The 20,671-nt window shown below is 41.1% G+C and overlaps 1 protein-coding gene across 2 annotated transcripts in view; it reads right to left on the reverse strand.

The window, feature by feature from the left end:
* Nucleotides 1-18,695, reverse strand: part of RAP1B (RAP1B, member of RAS oncogene family) — a 31,523-nt gene extending 12,828 nt beyond the window's left edge. For both annotated transcript variants that reach the window (XM_054205327.1, XM_054205319.1), the window contains exon 1: nt 18,542-18,695. The gene's annotated coding sequence lies outside the window, so the exon portion shown is untranslated. The remainder of the gene's footprint in view (nt 1-18,541) is intronic.
* Nucleotides 18,696-20,671: the final 1,976 nt, after the last annotated feature.

Below are 20,671 nucleotides of genomic sequence, written 5' to 3' on the forward strand. Positions count from 1 at the left end.
CTACTTTTTCATCTAGCACAAATAAAGTACATCCAAGGTTTTCTTGTTACCACTTAAAGAAGAACAATTATTCATGTGTTATCTAGCCTAATTTCATAGCCAAGATAGTACAGACTTGGAAAGCTTTTAAAATGGAGGTTTTTATATTCCATGAAACAGTAATTTACAGAAAAGGCAAAAATAGATTAAGACTCTCTGTAATAAAGACCTCAGTACCATGATCTTGCTAAAATATTACAGGTGTTCCAAAGAAAGTGCACAAGTAACTGGAAGAACTGCTCACACCCATGTCCACGTATCACTTTCTCAGAGGTGTCTGGATGGATTCATCTTTATTTATGGCAAGGAGGAATCAAGCATAGAAATTAATTTCCTCCAATTGTTAGGCCAACTACTTGGATTACAGCATACGATGCAGTGAGGCATGTTCATCTCATTTTCCAGAAACCTACAAAATCTCTTCTAGTCATGCAAACAAGTCCATAGAACCTCTCGGCTAATCACAGCAAACATTAAGGTATTTCACAGGTTTCTCAAGATTTTTCATTCACTCACAAGAACTTGCATGCACCATTTATTTTGCAACAACAGACCAAAACCAATATTCCCAAGAGCCACACAGATGCCTAAAGGGCTTGCAGTTTTACAGCCACTACATTCATGGTATTGAATAGGTTTATCGGGTGAACAGCTGCTAATGTTTGTTACCTATGATACTGATATAGTAATTCTAAAAAAAAAGTCTCTTAAATTTCACAGCTACTACATTCAGTCCTCATCCATTCCCCAAGCTTATTTCATATCACACAAGTTTTTGTAATTTCATATATATACACATACACATGTAAATGATTTTGTTCATATGAGCTGACATGCATGAAATGTCCCCAGTCTCCTCTGAAGAACTGAAAGCATCAGCATGCTGACAAAATGTTCACTAAGCAGGGTTTGATAAAAGGGCTTAGTTAACTTTTTTTAATACGGTGGCCATTTTCAAGCTATCAACTCTTAATACAGCTGCGATAAAATGCTGCAAACCATCAGATATAGCATTTCCTCTACCTCATTACTGTGCTCCCATAAAGAAATACTGAATAAATCCTACTATAGTAAAGCTAACAGTTACTATTGATAAGAAACAATTATCCAAGACGAGATAGCAGGCATTTTCTCATTCTGAAACACTTAAATGCTAAACAAAGAATCACAGAAAGACTTGTATAAGAAAATTACACCAACCTCTTCTCAGCAAACAAACATTTCTCAAAAAGAACAGCAGGATCCCAGAAGACAGTTTTCAAAAAAAATCCCCAGTAAGTCTGAAAGTTTAATAGTGTGTTGCTAGATATCTAACTGCAGTTATAATGACTGTAGTTTCATTAATAACTGGAGACAACTAAAAAAATTCTTTTGAGACTATTCCGCTCCTACAAGCTAAATCTGGTCCCTTGTTCCACACTAGCTAGTGTGGTTGCCTACAACAGTCTGCCAGACCTGCTTGCTTGTCTTTGTTTAAAACTGACCCAGCAAAACCAGAACAAAGCCACATATTTTGGGACATGTCTTTGGGTCATACTGCTCAAGAGAATACATCTCTTACAGTCCTTCTAGCAACTGAGCTAACCGGATTGCTACTGCTGCCGTGGGAGGAAGGTCTCAGTTCCTCTCCTGCAGGTGCTCTAGCACTTCTCAGATTGAGTTACCAGAAAGATGAAACCCTCTTCAGCTGACAAATAAGTTGGCAGTTGGGGGAGAGGGGAAGTGCAGGGAATCCAACACAGGTGTTTGTACAAGGTAAGCTGCGGAAGTAAGAAAGACCCTTCTCATCAGCAGTAATCTCACAGCATCTCTGGAGTCATACCATCTGTTAGGTGTTTAGCACAAAATGCTAAGATGATTTACATAGAAATTAGAGCACCTCCATGTTAGTGTCCATCTTTGCCATCAGTGATTAACTCCACACTGCCTGAAGACTGAGAAATCAAGAGGCCAGATCCTATTTAATTTTCTTCTTGCAAACACACAATAAGCAATCTTTCAACTTACCTAAACTGTTCCTTGCACCTTAAGCAAGCAAAAGGAACACAAGGAGAAAGCCATAGGGAAATAATTGACCTGATGTCCAGCAAAGCAAGTCTCTCCACAGGCTTGTTACCAATAAATGTTGAGACTTTTCAGTGATTTTCACACCTGGTAGAACATTTTTTCACTCCTGACTTTAAAAACTATGCTTTCTTCCCTACAATGGATTTTTTTGCAAACATAGACCTCCAGAACCATTCACACCACAAGATTAATCTATTTGTCACCACTGTAAATGTTCAGTTAGATCCACAAACGTGTAAATTGTCCAGCCTTTCTACAAACAATAGGAATAAAGGACTGTCTCTAACTGTACTGAAATGCACCTTTCAAACTCATGACAAGTTAAGCCTATAACTACATTACCTGACATTTCTTTAAAACAAACATTCAATTATGCCTTTGTTTTTGGAAAGGTGTCACTAGAATGACACAAACTTAGTGGGTGTAGGGGAAGTCCCAATACAGTAATCTGGGTGAATTGCAGCAATTTCACCGTCTTTAAAAGAACAGTTTAAGCTGAGTTTTTCAGTCTGAAGTTAGCAACTAAATAGGGAGATAGCAATAGTGAAAGCTGACAGTAATTTAGAAGTAGCAAAACTTAGGCAGCAGGTACCAAATACCTGTTTTACCTACTGTTTTGAGTAATTTGTGACTTTTTCTTACTGAGTAATGTACAATTCCTTAAAGAAAATTCCAAATCCTGAAATAAGAAGCTAACCACTTGGTTTTAGTGAGAGACTGGCAATTCCATTTTGGCTCTCAAACAGGGATTCAGGAATTTAATGCAAGCCAAAGCTTCTTTCAGCATCCAGATTTGGAAGTTCAGCTCTAAATATCCAATCGCTGTACAACACTCTGGAGCCAATTTCACTGCTTTAAGTGGTGGTACATAATTAAAGCATATATATACACACTATTACAGCTTGGTTAGCCAATCTTCTTAATCTCAGAAGCACCTAAGCAAAAAGCTCTAAGATCTTTGAAGACGCGACAAAAGCTAGACTGCAGTACACTCAAACATTTCTGTGACCTTCCCTCCAAACTTGGGCAATGAACAATACAAGTACCAACCTTCCTCTTTCTCTGTGACTATTGTTTTGTCATTTGTACGGTTACTCCTTAACTCACTGAGAGCACATGGCAATTCTTTTATACATTCACGTACCTATACAGCACAGGGGTGGCTTGGCACCTCAGTGCTAGTCTATCGTCAGGTAGTCTGGCCATGACATCTTCGAATGAAACACAAAGCAACAACATATTCTCCAAAATGCTCTAAGAAAGCTAACTTGGACACCTCTAACACAGCATGCAGCAAAGCACCATCTATCATCTGCTCCCACTTAGATCTACCACCCCACTGGCTTTGAGCAGCAGTCCTAACGCCACTAAACCTTCCTCTTACCTTCTAACAGGAAAGAGAAACTCAATTCCTAGCTAGGAGAACTTTCCTAAGAAAACTTTCCTGGTTACAGGTCTTTGCCTCCTTCTCAACTACGGCGACACCAGCCCATGAAACTAGGAGCTGCTTTAGGACACCGCGATCAGTCACACTATTTGGTGTAATAAAAGCCTAGCATGCACTTTTTCACTGACCAGTATGCCTGTTGGCTGCAAGTGTGCCCCAGACTGAGTTAGGGCTCCGATCCTGCCTGAACTTGACTTCCCAGTGATTCCCAACTAGCCTGACCTGACTCTGCTGTAGCTCAAACCCATTTTTCCATATCATATGTTGTACATACAGACTGCTTGCATCCTAAACCTTGATCATGCTCTTACTTTACTTTTCAGATTGACACAACACTTGACTCTGGAACTAATATTGTATTCAGCTCCATCCAGTGCCAACACAATTTCCTTTTGACTCATTTATGACAAACAAGCGGGGGCAGACAAGGAAGACTACAAAGTATAAAAGAGGAGATTCAAGCCATAAAGCACACCATCTTTCAGTTACCTGATAGTAGTTGAAACAATAGAAGCCATTAAGCTTTGAGCAAGATATTAAAGTTCCACCGCTGAAAGAGATGCAAAGTATAAAACTTGAAATGGAAGCTCAAACGTCTGGTGGATTTCCTTTTCTGCCGAAAAAAAGGCACTTCTCTAGCCATTCTAAAACAGATACTGGAGTTAGTGCATGCAATATCTCTTTATAAAGTCTGTGCCTTGCATTTCATATATCATCATCCCCTCCCACCCCCCCCTCCAAAAAAAGTTACTGGAATAACTTTGGAAGAACATGTAATTATTAAACTGTTTACATAGTCAAGACAGAGCTCAGTGTAGCACCTCAAGATTAATTTTCATGAGTCTGCACTAACCGGTCAGTAACTGAATACCCTTCAGTTCTAAAGCTATCGGAAAGCAATTGTGCTAACTGGAAAGGAGGAAAGGATCATTCATGCACATAAGGACAGAGTTAGGTTTACGTGTATCCTCATCTACAACTTAGCATTCTGAAGCTACAGCTATAACAGAGAACGGCAAGCATTTCTAGAATAGGATAGGGTTAAGTCCAACAACATGTCTGTACTCCCCGGATCACCTGATCTCAGGGTTTTAAAACGGATATACTCAAAGGGGCACAACAGAAATGAAGAGACTATGATAACTGAGTAACAGATAAGCAAAATACCCCAGATTTATTGGATAGTTGATGACAAGTATCCACCAAGTCACCCAACAATTAGATACAACTAAGTTTAGACTTATTCCTACCAAATAAGCCAAATAACCTGTTTGAATCCCTTCTCATTTAGTGGAGTCTATTTTGAGACATTTTGCTTTCAAGGCTGGCTACCTTTAAGGTGACAGACCCACAAGAAGTGACAGCACTGCCAATTTCCTTTGCTTTTTCATTTTTCTGCTCCTCCATCTTTAGGCAGCAAAGTACTGTCAACTGTGCTTTCTCTGCAGGCACTGAAGAACAAGACAGGAAGCATGCAAAAAGTAAGGCCTTTTTCCCCTTTAAATCGGAGCAGGTACTAGCTTTGAACAGCTGAGTCAAGTATTTATATGCACAGATATTTGACATAACTGTGAACTCTGGAAATGTCTAATGCAAAATTTAGCTAGAAAGATAAAAGTGAGGGAAGCTACTCTTCTTCAAGAAACAGCGTTTTCACATAAACTGAATTTTAGTGCTGTCTCAAGTGTAATCTCTCGAAAGTACAGAGCTGACTTCCAGACTGCCTCCATGAACTGCCAGTGACGTTTCAGTAACTGCCCTGCATACTTCCTGAAATGTAAGTCCATAAAACCACCGTGTCTGTGCAGCCTCTCTCACTAGTCTGTTCATATTACTTTTTCTAATTAATGCATGTATTAATGCATTAGTGTAGTGTATTAATGCAACCCCTTAATTCTACTTCTTCATAGCACACTTCTTAAAGTACTTGATAAGAGAAGCAAGAGCTTTATACGCATACGGGTACCTTTTCCAATAAAGATTTTCTTTGAAGGATGAGTTCCTTGAATAAACCCATCTGAACCGAAGCAAGAAAGGTTAACCAGGACAAGTCACTGGAAATTAAGTATTTTAAGAGCTTCACATCTGTCAAGAACCATGAACGTGGAACTTGCTTTGTACTTCTGCCCTAATTCAGATACACTGGAAAAAAGCACCTCCTGGACATTTTCTTGACCAATTTCTTGAAACATGTCTCCAGCAAGAGGCAAACCAAAGCGATGACGCTAAGAAAGCTGAGGAATAAGAAACCCTACAGTGAATGAAGAAACCGCACGCTTACTGCTTGTAAAGCCTTCCTAAAAGAGCAATCATGTAATGGAGAATTCAGGAAAGTTCAAATACCATTGCTAATTGGGCTTGTGATCACAGTTATGAAAGTGATTTGATGATGTGTTTGGGTTTGTTTAGTTTTTTTTTTTTTTTTAATTTAGTTTTCTTTCAACTCCTTCAGCTTGAAGTTTTGGCTTCTGATTCAACTTTGTTACCATATGAGGAATGGGAAAGCTAATAATCCAGTCTTTCCAAGTGATATTAACCCAAATGAAGCTGTTAACTGGAGCTCAGCCCCAGGCCAAAGACATGAACTAAATTCAGTCAGTACTTGAAGATATCTCTGAGACTTGCTTATGTGAACTAGTTGTTCAGGTATGGAATTAAACAAATAGCCCCTCCCAGAAGCATTATCATTTTCAGAAGGGATCATGATTATTCAGCACTTTAGAGACCATGATTCTTGTTCAGACCCTGACATTCTGGTTGTATTGTGAAGTTGCAGCATAGTCACTAGAATTTTCATAATGCTTCTCCCCCAGCAACCTCTCTGGAAGAGAGGCTTTGTTAGAACCACCTTGGGAACAGAACTCCTGAATTAATCTCAACTGTTTGCATGAGAAAAAAAAAAAAAAGTTGCAAACATTAGAATGACAGATGAAGCAAATTAAACAACTGGTTTACCTGCTCACAATTAGCAGAGGAGGGAAAGAAAGCCAAGGAAAAAAATCCTGCTTCTGAGAGAGGGGAGAGGGGATACTAGCCCTGAGATGGAAAAAGAGGACAATGGTCAGACATTTGGGAAAATAGCTCTAGTTCAGTCACAGGACCAACCAAGGTCAGAGCATTAAGTCTTTACAGACAAGATGTTTCCCACTTCTGGTACTGGAGCAGTCTCAGACGGCCAAACCTAAATCTTTCTAATTGTCTCTACCATCCAGATTCCAGTAAATTTTGAGCTTGCTGGTTTAGAACCCCTTCTTGAGGGAAGCAACTAATTAGAGAAGAGACAATGCGTGCTGTTCTTAATATTGCCCAAATACTTACATGTAAGGTGAAGTCCTACATTCTTAACCCTCACCTCCAAGGAGTTGGTTTGGTTTTTTTTCCAGAATAATTGCAGTACATAAGCAGCACCTTGACAACACAACCCAAAGTGGAAGCCTGGTGATTTTCAATAACTTTTAGATGCTTAGGAATTAAAGCAACTCAGAAAATCCTTACTCAACAGGGTAAGCGGTATCTCTTATAGAAGAGAAATTAAAATACTCCAGAGCTGACTTTCACACTTATTTATAGCAAACGTTATTCAGAAGTCAATTTTGAAGACAAGATACACTGAAAAGCTAATCGGGTCTAATTAAAGACTTTTATATTCAAGACTCCTGGAAGTAGAGCTATTTCATTACTAATGCAGACTCTTTGGAAGTGAGTCAACTGTTCAGTAAACAAAGTTAGAACCAATTTTATTTCTAGTTTTTACCTGGTTTTGATAACTTCTTGTCTTAACAAACAAGTATACTATCAGTTGGACAGCTAGTTTTTCTGGGCACTAATACAGTAAGTTTTCTTGAACAAAAATATTTCTTCAATTATGTTCAAATATTTTAACTGATGCCAGAGGATCTTCAAAAAGCTGTCTGGGTGATTAAGCTTATCTAGTCACATGAAATCATACTAACCACCTGAGAAAAAGGCAAAGACATGAGAACAAGTTACTGCAGCACAAACATGACACTGAAGTTTAAGTTGCTCCTTGAAATGCCCATGGGGACACTTACACAGAGACAGCTTAACCAAGTTTTCCTCCTTTTATTGAAGGGAGCTTTCTTGCTTAATATCGCACGCAGGGACAATTTCCACAAAGCAGCCAACATGAGCTTACACCTTGTGAGACTAGTTCCACTGTCTAGAATTAGTGTAACTGAATAAAATCCGGCTTTTTTTTTTTTTCCTTACGTCAAAGTTAATTCCCAGTTAGATCTTAAATCTGAACACAAACTTAATGTATGTTCTAAGGATGAAAAGTGGCCTGCTTGAAGCCACTGAAAGCTCAAGATGAAAGCTTCCTAATGTGAGAGACTAACAAGCATATGCAACTTGAAGCAGTTTCATACAAAGCGTAAAAAGTCATTTCAAAGCAAGTGATGTAATGAACATTCTTAAGCTACTAAAAAATATGCTGTTTCACCAGTTACTGAGGTCAAGTTTCGACTTTATGCAAAAAATTCAAATACGGCAATTCAAATTTGGAGTCCCTCATAAAACCTAAGCTGTAGGATCTATTTAAGCCTCAATTGGAGTTTGTAACATTTATCAGATTTATTCTTATTTTTGGTGACTGTTTGCCATGGGTTTGGATTTTCTCCCTATTTCCGTAAAACAGTCACCATCCCCCATGAAAGTTGTTTGTGCATGTTCTACCAGTCAGACTTTCAGCTAAAACGGTGATCTCAGAATTCCTGAAGAAACTGAATTGTAAGTGGTTTTTATGCTTGCAAAGAAAATCCAGGCAGACAATAAACAGAAAAAACACTCAATTTTTTTAAAATACTAAAAGCATATTAAATTCAGACAATGCATAATTACCACATTATGATATCTTGCTATGCATAAGCTAAGTACTCAACCATACAGCAAGTTTTGAGAACTGAGACAGCAATTTACTGCTGTCATTGCAGAGAGGGATCTGTATTTAGCTCTAAAAATTCTATCAATTCATGGATTGCCACATCATGGTATACCCAACATGCTTTATACCTGATATGCATCCTTCTGATTAAAAGCAAATATAAGTACTTGTTTCTCCCCATAATTGTTACAGTAAATTTTATCTTTCAAGCTACAGTTAAAAATAGCAGGACTACAAGTAAGGTATGGAAATTTTCAGAGTCAAGATACTTCTCTTGCAAAAACGCACTCGTAAAGTTTGAAAGTTACTTCAAGAATAAGCTTGCCAGTTGGCTTAAGATTGACTTGTCTTTGGAAAAAGGCAGCTTAACTTCTGTTGCAGAAACAAGACCTAGCCTCAAATTCCATGTGATATCTGCTTAGCATCTGGCAATCCCAGCTCTACTCTGATTGTGACACTGGCTGCCGAACCAGTAAAGCCTTGTATCGGGTTTCCTTCTACCAATGTAAATTCAACTGCAGTTCCAATACCACCTGAATTTTTGTCCCTCATGTCTATTTTTCTCTTTAACCCACGCATCATATATATCCCTGGCAATGCCAGAGCTTACATAGCAAGTACCATTACTTGCACTGTCTCTTCATTATTAAAAATTCAGTTTCAATTCAGGCTTGTTTAGATTACTAACACATCGTCAAGGCACAGATGTACAGATTTCCTTCATCATTCTATGATCTTTTGTTACTGGCCATTTAAGACTGGTGGGTGTAGGCCTTTTACATACAAAGTATCCTTCCATAGTATGATTTACAATAATTCTATTACAAATCAGGTTAGTAGCCTAAGAGCAGTGTTACAAATTCCCATACGTCATTTTAATTAAGCTTGGAAGTTTTATCTGTTGAAAGGATACTGATTCTATGCAAATTGAGAATACTAGCTACTAGCATTCATTAACAGGAATGAAATTCGTTCTTCCATGACAAATGAACCATACCAGCAAAGGCCCAAGTAATTTAACTCATGTCTGTTTTGACCTCTCCATCAATACTACCTTAACAGAAACATGGTATTTGAACGTAAGCAGCAAACGTCACTCAAAGTCACCCAAGTTATACCTAATTTCACAATCAGTTCTTTTGTTAAAAGCTTGAGACATGTCCTGAGGTTAAGTTGAAAAAGGCATACATCAACACCCAGCAATAACTACCATCTTCTGCCACATGGTCTTGCCACCTCTGCAATAATGGAGGTTCAACCTTAACTGCTTCTTTTCACAGTTAACTTTATTAGCTGACTCCACTGATGAAGCGTCTGAAACGCTTAATTGAAGTAGCTGAAACTTGGGCAGAACAGCCTGTTCTGTTTCTGGCAACAAGGCAGTAGCATCTTGAACCCAGGGATGGTAGCTCCTCAGGGAACATACAACTCACAAACATACCTCAATTAGAAGATGACAACTGTAGAAGATGACCTTTACACTCTTGTCCATATGCAGATGCGCAACTTGGTTGTTTCTGAGGCAACTGCTAAGCTGTCACAAGCTTCACGTGAGGGTATTAATAAAATAAACCAACAAAAAAAACCCCAACACCCATCCCAGAAAACCAAACCCGAACAAAAACACCACACCCCTCACTAAAACAAAAGCTGGCTTATTTTAACATGCCAAGCTGTGAACTGCCATAGTTCTGCATCTGCTTTGTAAGCAGCTGATGCATCTTAAGACAGTCCCAAAAAAGTCTCATTTAATGGGTCAGGAATTTCCAAGAGAGAGAAAAATCTGACAGTTATGAGCAGGAACCCAAAGGTATGTAATTTATGCTTGCAAGCCTGAGCTCATAGACACAATGACACCTACACAAAACACTGAATAATTTTAACCAAATGAATTTGAGTCATACTCATCCCCACACCACTTTCTCTTACATGGACTAAATCTTTAGTAGAGAGTTAACAAATTAATGAGTTAAACTTGTTTAATCAAGTCTCCACAAGAGTCTATTTGAATCTTCTTAAGATCACTCTAGTTTTTACTTAGACCATAGATTTTGGTTCCTCTGCATCTTCAAAGCTTGCCATTTTCTGGAGAAACCTGTCATACCTTAAAACACACTTTGCTTTAAGTCAAATCAAACACGTACTTTGATAAGGTAGCAGAAGATATCCAAAGCATACTGAAATTTAAAATTGGCTCCAGATGTTCTGATGGGATGACCTTCCGAAATACACATCAGCATTATCTGGTCTTCTACGAGTCATCTATTATTTAGACTATGACAATCACCACGGCATTTGAAGAATTGTTACTATATCCTCAATCTTTTACTGAAGAGTTTTACTTCCAGCAAGTTAAATATACGCATCTCAAAGCAATCTATATTTTGGGCAAAGTCTGAATGGAAGAATGACTTTTCAGTTCACCCTGACTGTTCCAGTGAAGCAAGTTTATCCTTCATGAAACCACAATCTTGTATTTCCACATTGCTTAGGTGTCTCCCAGTTTAGCCAGTGCATCCTCTGTTTAGGTTCTTGGGATCTACAACTGCAGCCTTCTGTAGATAAGGCTGTGAATGGTTCCTTATTTTCACTTCGACTATCACAGTAGATTCAGCATTCAGCTTGAAAAAGAGGCTTCAGCTTTCCTCTGTGAAACTTACAGTACCAAATTTCACTTTAAAAGTGAAATAAATGAAAAAAAAAAGTGAAATAAGTGAATAAGATTAATTAACAGAAAAATTACATTACCTGAAAATACTAATATATTCAAGCTGACACATTTGTCTTTTAAAAAAAGTATTGCAAACTGCAACTTAAGATCTTGCCTCTGGCTAGAAGCAGCATGTACTTTCAGTTAGCAAGACTCCACGTTGTTCAAAATATTGGTTACTGTAGTTAAATTAAGTCCAAACTAACGTGCACTTAATGTTGCTTCTTCATTAGTTTCCTGGATAGACAGGACCCAGATTTATAGCAGAAAAGGAAGAGGTGCATCAGGACTTTTTTGTTTCTTTGTTCTTCAGGAATAGAACTGCACTGTTGATCTTTTCATTTGAGGCTTCACATAAAATACTCTTATTTTCTCACTTTAATTCCTACTCACATAGATACACCACTTTTCTTCTGAGATTACTCTTAAGAGTTCAATGAAAAGCAACACACAGATCAAAAGGATACCAAACACCAGCACATTCAGTGGCCTAAAGCTCTTAATTGTAAAACCTTGTTTTCAGCTACTCAGTTTTCGCAGAACTTCAGCTACCACACTTAAATTTTCTATGTGAGATCTCTGGCTGAACCTCAATTTAGCTTAGGGCGTTTCCTGAAATAAAAGGTTTAGGGAGATCAGAAAAAAAAAAAAAAAACAACAGAGGATAATTAAAAAAAGGCAATGGACTTGCTCAAACATAAAAGAATGGTGAAAAGGTAATAAACTGCAAGAACATACAACGAGCAGACATAGGTATCATTCAGAAATGCTTGATTCTCTTTAGTATTCAGATACAAAACCCCTTTTTTTGTACACCAAAAGTAGGAACATTTGAAGGCCAAGCATCCAGTGAAAAAAAAAAAAAAAGAGGAGTTATGAATGCCTGTTTATTATAGTATCACAGGCTTCTCTCTATTGGTCTCCAAACTTACTCAATGCCCAGGATGATCTGTATCAAGTAACAGGGTGTCTCTTCTTCGGTGAGACCCCACCTAAGCTGCTACTTAAGTCAAAAAAGATATATCAGAAAAATGGAAGAGTGATTCTCTAGCACGACAGTCAGCTATTCCTGCCTCTTCCAGTGCTCCTTTTCTTGACGCCATAGGATGACTACTACTACGCAGTCTCTCAGGTTCCACCAAGTGCTAAGATGACAATTTGGCATCAGTTTCTAGAAGCACTGCATATTCTCAAATAACCAATGTCAGCAGAAGTTGGATTTTGAACACAGCATTTCGCAGCCCACTGAGAACACAAGTCCAAGGCATCTCAAATTGTATAATTATATTCAGTGAATACTGTTGATATAAAACTATCACGGAAATTCATCTATGGACTGGTATAGTATGTACAAGAACTCTTAAGGTGAATTCACACTTTCCAAGAACTCATTTCTGATGCTGCTCATCATACAGCCCATGAAACATTTTCTGTACACTTGCACCAATATAAGCAATAGACAGTAAATGACAAAAGGACCATTCCCTGAATGGGAATAAAACCACCACACTAACAGAATGCCTACTGCCCATCAATTCTTCATTTTAAACAAGTCAGAAGGGTCACAGAAAGACAGTATGATACATCCTTATACATGTTAACTATATAACTCCAGAAGCACATGAGTCAAGATCTAGTGGTGTAAATTTATACACTTTCCTAACCCCAACCAAATCCTTCAGCAATATTGTATGCTAAAAGCAATCACATGAAGACAAGGAGGCTATGCTTATGGGTCATCTTGTACATCAAGCTTTCAGAATGTTATCTTGTAAGTAGCTTCACAATGAAAGATCAGAGGAGGACTGATGACTGCATCTTACAACACCTAACAAGTTACCTTAACCACTTTACATTTGCAAGATTAATAAAAGACATTCCTGCACAGTATGTTGTTGGGCTGCCCCCACACTTAACTAAACACATTAGCCTGGACACACAGCCATGCACAGCTCAGTCTCAACTCTAAACGTCACATTATAAACAAATAAATCTAGTCCTAAATACTATATTGCAGAGAGTAAGATTCTTAGGTAACTTCCACTTAATAGATTACTTCCATTCCATGTTCCAGATTACCCTTCCCAGCGCTCAGAAAAAACAAAACATGTTGCAGCTTCCCACTGGTCTTCTAATGAATCACTTTCGGGGGAAGTATCAGACCAGATGTTATAGAAGTTTGGCTAACTGCAAGCAAGGACTGTACAACTGCACAACTTAACTACCAGTATTGTCTGGGTTCTGATGAAGTCCAAGCACTATTCAGCATACTAGCTTAATCTCAAACAAAAAATATTGAACGTATACGAAACCTTTAGAAAAACACAGAAGTAGCTGGTCTGGCCCTGCAACTACTGAAAACACTTTGATTTCAGTAGTGCTGAAGTGCCACACCTAGCAACATACAGGTCCTTCTGCCTCCTGTACCTCCCCTCTCAAACTCCACACAGGTAACTGTCATGTATCTGGCAGTTCATTGTTAACACAGATGTGGTGGTACTCTTTCTGTTTCTTCCTGATACATGATGTATACTTTTAAGAAATTTCCCCTCACTGCAGACACAAAAAAAAGTGAAGGCACAACTTGTTAGGCTGCAGAAACAAAAGACTGTGAGTAGGAAAAAACAGAACAAGACTTCAAAAACTAAGACAACTAATACAGACAAACAAAAAGAAACAGTTGCAGGGACTATCTGTGTTCACAAGTTATTTTAGATTAACTGAAGAGGGGGCTAGCCAACATATATTATTTGGGCAATAGTAAATTCATTTAAGAAAAAAACTTTCACCATCTAATTTCATATAAAGTTATGAAGTAAGCCACACTAAAGGAAATATTGTCAAACTACACCTTTTCCTTTAATCCAGATTACCTACTGAAATCAAGACTTAGAAATAACATAACCAAAGCAAGTAAGAGTAACATTCACCTCAATGTCAACAAATTTTGATGCAATAAGCACATTCTGCACAGAGTTTCTATGAAGAAGGACAAGAATTATAACTACGGGTCCTTGCTTTAAGTTTGTCTTTGGTTATGAAAATAAACTGTTCTCCTGCTCCAGTTCTTCAATACTGCCCAGAAATTCAATGATATAAAGTTCCTCACAGCTCTCTGATTAGTTATATTGAAAATTATTTCATGAATGAGTAACAACGACATACAATACCCTTTCTGCAGAAGACCTGGCCAAGTCATTCAGATTTAGGACACCTTCCTGTGTTGCAACAGCTGCAGGAATGATACGAAGTGATCTAAGAAACTAGGGGTTCCCTGAAGAGAATCTCAGGCTGGAGAGAAACATGAGATGCTGCTTCTCTGCCACAGGATGCAAACGCCAGTCCATTAGAAGGGCTAGGCTGTCCTACTCCTGCACTACAGTCTTCCTCCCTCGGCCAAAAATGAATTAACCATGTGTACTGTAATTGGCAGTCTCTTTTCATACTTGCATAGTAGGGATTTACTTCAAATAACATCAAGTCCTCAGACTAATAACTAGAAAGCTAAGCAGGACAGCATACAAGCTATCGTTGAATGCCTCCTCTTCTTCCTAAAAAGTTCAGCTCTAAAGCTCCTTTAGCTCCGCTACGCACATTCCTTTGAGGCCTTATAGTAACTTTCACTCTACTGCTTCTGTAGTAAAAATTACTGCTCTTGGAAAGAGAGCATCCTGAATAGCTAGAGGGCCCCCAAATCATTCTGTATTTCAAAAGTTGCCTAATAGGCAGATTTCCAACCTGATGTTTACAACCTTCCTCACTTTCCTTGCTGCTAGAGGACAGGAACATGTAGCATGTCAGGAGCTCACAACAGCATACATAAACAGGCACAGACGATAATAAAAAAACCCTTCTCACTTTTAGCTGTCCAGTGTTTCTTTAGCCATTCTAAAGCTCAAGGGATGAGAGCTTCAAGCCAGAACATGCTGCTGCTTTTGAAGGTAACCTAATTCAACTGCTCCATGAAGAAACGGTTTGTGCCAGCAGACAGGGTCTTTAACTTTCTCCAAATAGTGCTTGCCTACTACAAGCAAACTGACATAACTTCATCAGAATATTGCTTCTACTACGCCTGTCCCACTCAGTTTTCTTAGTGTTGACAGGCCCTAAGGAGAAAGTCATACATTAGATGCTGCAAGTGAGATACTAAAGCTCTGCTACAGTCAACTGCTGAACAACTTTGAAAACTCAGTCAACTTGAAAACAGGTCCCCTATTAATGGCATTCAAGTAACAAAAACCCTTCCTTTTTCCCTGCTTTACGCAAGAAAAACAGAAGCAGACCACCTTAACCACCTCTGAGCAGGAAAACAAAATTTGTCTTCGAATATGAAGGTGTAGTTACTGTAGATGCTCCTTTAATCTCTCCGAACAAGGAGGCTAAAATATCCTTCTACCTGACCTAGATGCAACAGAATACAGCAGAAGCCTGCCCCAACTCAGCAGGGATTCAAGGCACTGACATTACACAGTGCACTTCGGTCTCCTTTTGTATTTGTTCTGAGGCAAGAGAGTAGCAGTGCTTGTAACCATGAGCTAAACACGAACTTCTGTTGCACAGGGTATGCTTAGAGATCTGTTTACTAAAAGAGCAATTTTGATTACAACTCATAACAACTTGAGCTTAGCCTAAAGAATGCTCTCAAACGTCAGTTAGATATCTGAAAGTCATCTAAGTGTCACTTAGCCAGACCAATTCATAAAGGACCCGCCTACCCTCTTACCGTACACCCAAGGACAAGAGAGTCCCTGTTTTTATCTATAAGATATTCTTACCCTTAAGAGCACCTCTCCATACCTAACTCCAAGCAGGCAGCAAAGCTCTGCATATGACAGGATCGGCACTTTAGCAGTAAGCATCAAGTACTCAGGTACTTCTGTGACTTCTACACTTCCCACACCCCAGATGATTGGTGGACAACCGTTTATTTTCGTTCCCAGTCACATTTACTGACTCTTAGATCACAAGCTGCAGTGTAGTCTTCACTACACTTCCTTCCTCAGTCATACAAGTAATTTCTTTCCCCTTTTGTAGGCCCTCACCTAGATTCCCATCTGTTTGCCTCTGCTCCAGAAAGGCTCTCAATTAAAAAGACAGTCAGTTTTACTCTGCAAAACTGGCACAGCACAAAAAGAACTGTCATGGCTCACTTCAGATTTATTTTTGATGAACTGTCCTAGAGCAGAGCTTTGGAACAAAATAGCACAATTTTAATTCCACTCAGAAAACTTATCTGGTGCACGTATGTAGTAAGAGAAGCAAGACACACAGTTACAGACAGTAAAAAGACTATTGTTACACCCCCACCCCCCCAACACAAGTTCTGTTTTTACACTTATAGACTTTCAACTCTGTTTTGCAGATTATTTCAGCCCCAGGCAGACAGGTGCTCCAAGTATGATCAGCTTTGCTGCAAAAAAGATACGTGACATTTCTATTGTACAGTGCAACTCAGAACTCAGTTATCTAGCTACAGATAATGATAAAGCTTTACACTATAGTTGCAAGTTGAAGTAGTTCATACCACTGCAAGAAGCAACCCTGAAAATATGCAGGTACCAAGGAATAAAACACTTCATCTAATTAGTTAGAAAGTTTATTTGCAACGCCTTTGATGTGAACAGCCAAGGTAACCTCCACTATTCCCTCAGCTCATTTTTACCTAGAATGAAGTCTACAGAATAGACTTTGAGTAAGAGTAAAAAAAGATGTGATGAATAAAGAAAGTAAAAACACTTGACTATAGCAAGTTTTTTTGGTTTTTTTTTTTTCAAAAGCTTGCAATTTTAACAGAGGCAAGTCATCCAAAAGATGAACATTTGATTTATTTTTCAAGTTTTCCATAGAGAAGAAAAGAGACTCTTTCCAAAGGGAAATACATTTGTTTTTGCATGGTTACTATATAAGACAATGTGATTACCACATTGCCTTTTAATTAAAATTTAAGAAAAAGAAGTGTTGTCTTCTTTTATATAAGAGTAATTTCAATGTATATTTTACTGTGAAAGAGTACTGAAAAGTCTTTGTCATACACTGTCTACACATTTCACATTGGGCTAAGATGTATCTGTTATATGCTGGAAATAACAAGTTACACTAATCAAACCATCTAAATGCAAGAACACACACACGACCTGTGCAATTTTCAAGCTGGGCATCTCTAAAACACCCTCTCTCTTGGAATCACACTGTCTTACTATCATACCCCAAAGCTCTTTTTTTTTTTTTTTTTAAAATATCCCCTGAAAAGGATAACCCATCCCTTTAAGATGGAAAAGGGAGTAAAAACCACACTGTTGGTTTTGTTGGGGTTTTTTTTTGGTTTTTTTTTTTGCAGGAAACCTTGGTTTATTATCCTTTTTTTGTAACACCAGGCCAGCACAAAAACGCTCAGGTTTGTTTTTATTCGACCTTTCGCAAACTTCACTCTCCTTCCACCGCTTCTTCACCGAGACATGCAGAAGGGTACGAGGTTATCTCCGGCTTATTAGACAGGTTCGGCACAGGGAGCATCAGTCAAATTCTTCCATTTGCTTTGACACGGGTGGCGGTGGTAGGGGTGTGTGTGTGTGTGTGCTGGTGGGGCGTTTAGATGAACATCCCTGTCATCCCCTTCTTGTTTGGTGACAAGCAAGAGGAGAATTCGCTGGCCACGACGTTGCCTGCTTGTCCCACTCCGTGGCTACCCCAAGCACATGCACCGGCGGTCGGTGGGCTGCCCGGCCGGCGCCCCGAGGCCGGCCGGGCAGCCCACCGACCGCACCCGACCTGCCCCCCCCTCCTTCCTCGCCTCGCCCCCCCACACCGGCCGGAAAGAGCCAGCAGCTTCTCTCCGCCGATCGGACTAGGTGGGGCTCCGGGCTCGGACTTCCCGCTGACAAACGACGGCGGCAGCCGGGGATCCGTCCCCCTTCCCCGCCCGCGGCGGGGGCCGAGCCGGGCGTCACCCGCGCCCCTCCCCACAGCCGGCCGGGCCCCACGTCGCGGCCCCGAGCCCGCGGGGTTACAACTTTCCGCTTCCGCTCCAACTTCTGCTCCGGGGACCGGCGGCAGGAGGAGGCGAAGGGCAGGGCCGGGCCCTCGGCCTGGCTGCCCCTTCAGCGGCCCGCTCCCCACCCCCTCTCCCTCCCCGCGCCTGAGGCCGGACGAGGCGGCGGCTCCCAGTTCCTCCTCCGCCATGTTTCAGGCTCGTGCCCCTTCCCTCACAGCGCGCCGCTCCCCGCTGCCGCCGCCGCCGCTTCCCCCCCACCCCCCTCCCTCCCGCCGCCGCCGCCCCCACCGGCCCGTCCCCGCCCCGCCGCGCCACCTGTACCAGACAAACCGCTCTCCGCCACAGCGGCGGCGGCCCGGCCCGCTCTCCCCGCCCGCGACCTACCGGACAGCGCCTCCGCTCCCCGCCGCCACCGCCTCGCCGGCCGAGCCCGCTGCGTTGCGCTCCGCGCTCCGCTCCCTCTCGCTGCCTGTGCCGGGGCGCGGCTTGGGGCCGTCGCCGTGACGCCGCACGCCCAGCCTCGCTCTGGCGCGGCGGGGGCGGGGGCGGCGCGGAGGGGAGGGGTGACCTCGCCGCTCCGCTCCCACCCCCGCGCAGGCGCGCGGCGCCGCGCGGTCGCCCCTCCCCCCCCGTCCCCCCTCACACCTCTCCCGGCGCCATCGTACAGCCGCCATCGCTCGCAGGGTCCCGTGTCGGTGCGGCGGCGACACCCCCTCCCCAGGGCACACGGGCTCCGTATGGAGGGGAGGGCGAAGGGAAGGGATGGCCCTGACTGGAAACCCCGCCGAGCCGGGCTGGGCCGCCCGCCGTGCGGCTCTGCGGCCTCCCCCCCCCGGCTGGCCGCCACCGACTGTGCTGGCAGCGAGGGAGGGAGGCCGCCCAGGGGCCCTCGTGCGCACGCTCCTGCCTTGGACTCGGGAGGTTTTTACCCGGGGATGGAGACCGAGGAAAATGTGCTGTTTCAGGGGGTGGAAAAATGCGTGAAGGCTGGAGGCCAGAGCCCAGGGTTGCCTTGCAGGACCAGGCCTCTGATCTGTACCCTGTCTTCTGTCAGGTGTTCCTGAAGATGCCTGGTGCTCTATAGCAGCGCATCCGCTAGGATAATGCAGGTCCCTGTCTCCCCGAGTTCTCGTTGTGGTAATGCAAGTCCCTCCGTCTCCAAGTTCTCATTGAGGTAACGCAAGTCGCTGTGTCTCCCAAGTTCTTGTTGGGATAACATGGTCCATCTCTCTTGATGCTCTTGTAAGCCCCCAAGTAGGAGCCATAAGTTAGTTATAGGTCAAAAGTGGGTCAAAAGCATATTATGGTTGCCCTAAATTAATTTAGAACACCAAGAGCTGGAAACATGCCAGAACAGTATTTCTTGCCTTTCCAAAAGGGTTTTAAGATCCATTGGTGAAGTGTGTTTTAGAAATGCAACATACTATTTTTATGTGGATTATCGTGCCTCTGGATGTGAACAGCCTATCATTAGCCCTGCTGTTACAAAGCAGGATGCCGATTGCCTGCAAATGATTACAGTATTTCTCAGCCTTTCTCTTATTTCAGTCCTAAGTAATGTAAGTCACTTTTTTTTTCTTTATGAATGTCACTAATATTTTCCAGTTACAAAGGGTTTAACTGATAAAGGTTAAAAATAAACGAGCATTTATGTTTCTAGGAAACACTTAGTAAGCAAATAGTTAATGTGGTATGTTCAGATTAAACTTCTGCTTAGAGGAAGTCCACAGCAGAGCATGTAAAACTGGCAGGAAGTTGCAGTGAGGCTTCTGGCAAGGAGAGTGGGTGTGGAGGAAGCACAGGCTTTCTGTTTGTAGCACAGAGATAGAAAAAGGATTAAAAAAAAAAAAAAAAAAAAGAGAGATTACATTTCCCCAAGTTGTGTCATGGACAGTTCCTTGCTATAAATGTTTGGAGACCATACAGCTTCGAATGAATGTGTGGGAGACACCAGAGCTGAGAGCAAACAGAGTCAAAGAATGACCGGAGAAATGAACTGCCCTTGGTAAGAGAAGCTTCATCTAGATTCAAAGCATCCAGAAAGTGATTTAAAGCATTTTAAAAATATTTTTCTTTAGAGCGTTGCTCCCAAATCCCAAACGTCATAAAATCTCTTCCAAAGTCCAGACAAATCTCTTGGTGTTTTACAGCTTAAACCCTTGTGCAGTACTTTGATAATGAATCCCTGTAAATGACGGATAATGCAAGAGTGCTCAAGTTGTGAGAAATCAAGTACATAGAAATGAGTCCTTTCTCAGTGGGGCGTCCTATGCGGGGCAAAAATCATTACTGAGAGATGTCAAAATAGATAAAATACAATTTCTCAAGTAAAAATCAGAGGAGTATCTCATGTAATTATTTAGCTGTACAGTATGTTTACTCACCAGATAGAAAAACATCTCTGTTTCTTTAGTCTTTTCTGTCAGTAGATTTTATTATCCGCTGCCAGAAATATTCATTGTACAGAGGAAAGGAACAAACAGAAAGATAGATCCTCTGCCCTCACAACATTCT

The sequence above is a fragment of the Rissa tridactyla genome, chromosome 1 (genome assembly GCF_028500815.1).
Source record: "Rissa tridactyla isolate bRisTri1 chromosome 1, bRisTri1.patW.cur.20221130, whole genome shotgun sequence".
NCBI classification, from domain to species: domain Eukaryota; kingdom Metazoa; phylum Chordata; class Aves; order Charadriiformes; family Laridae; genus Rissa; species Rissa tridactyla.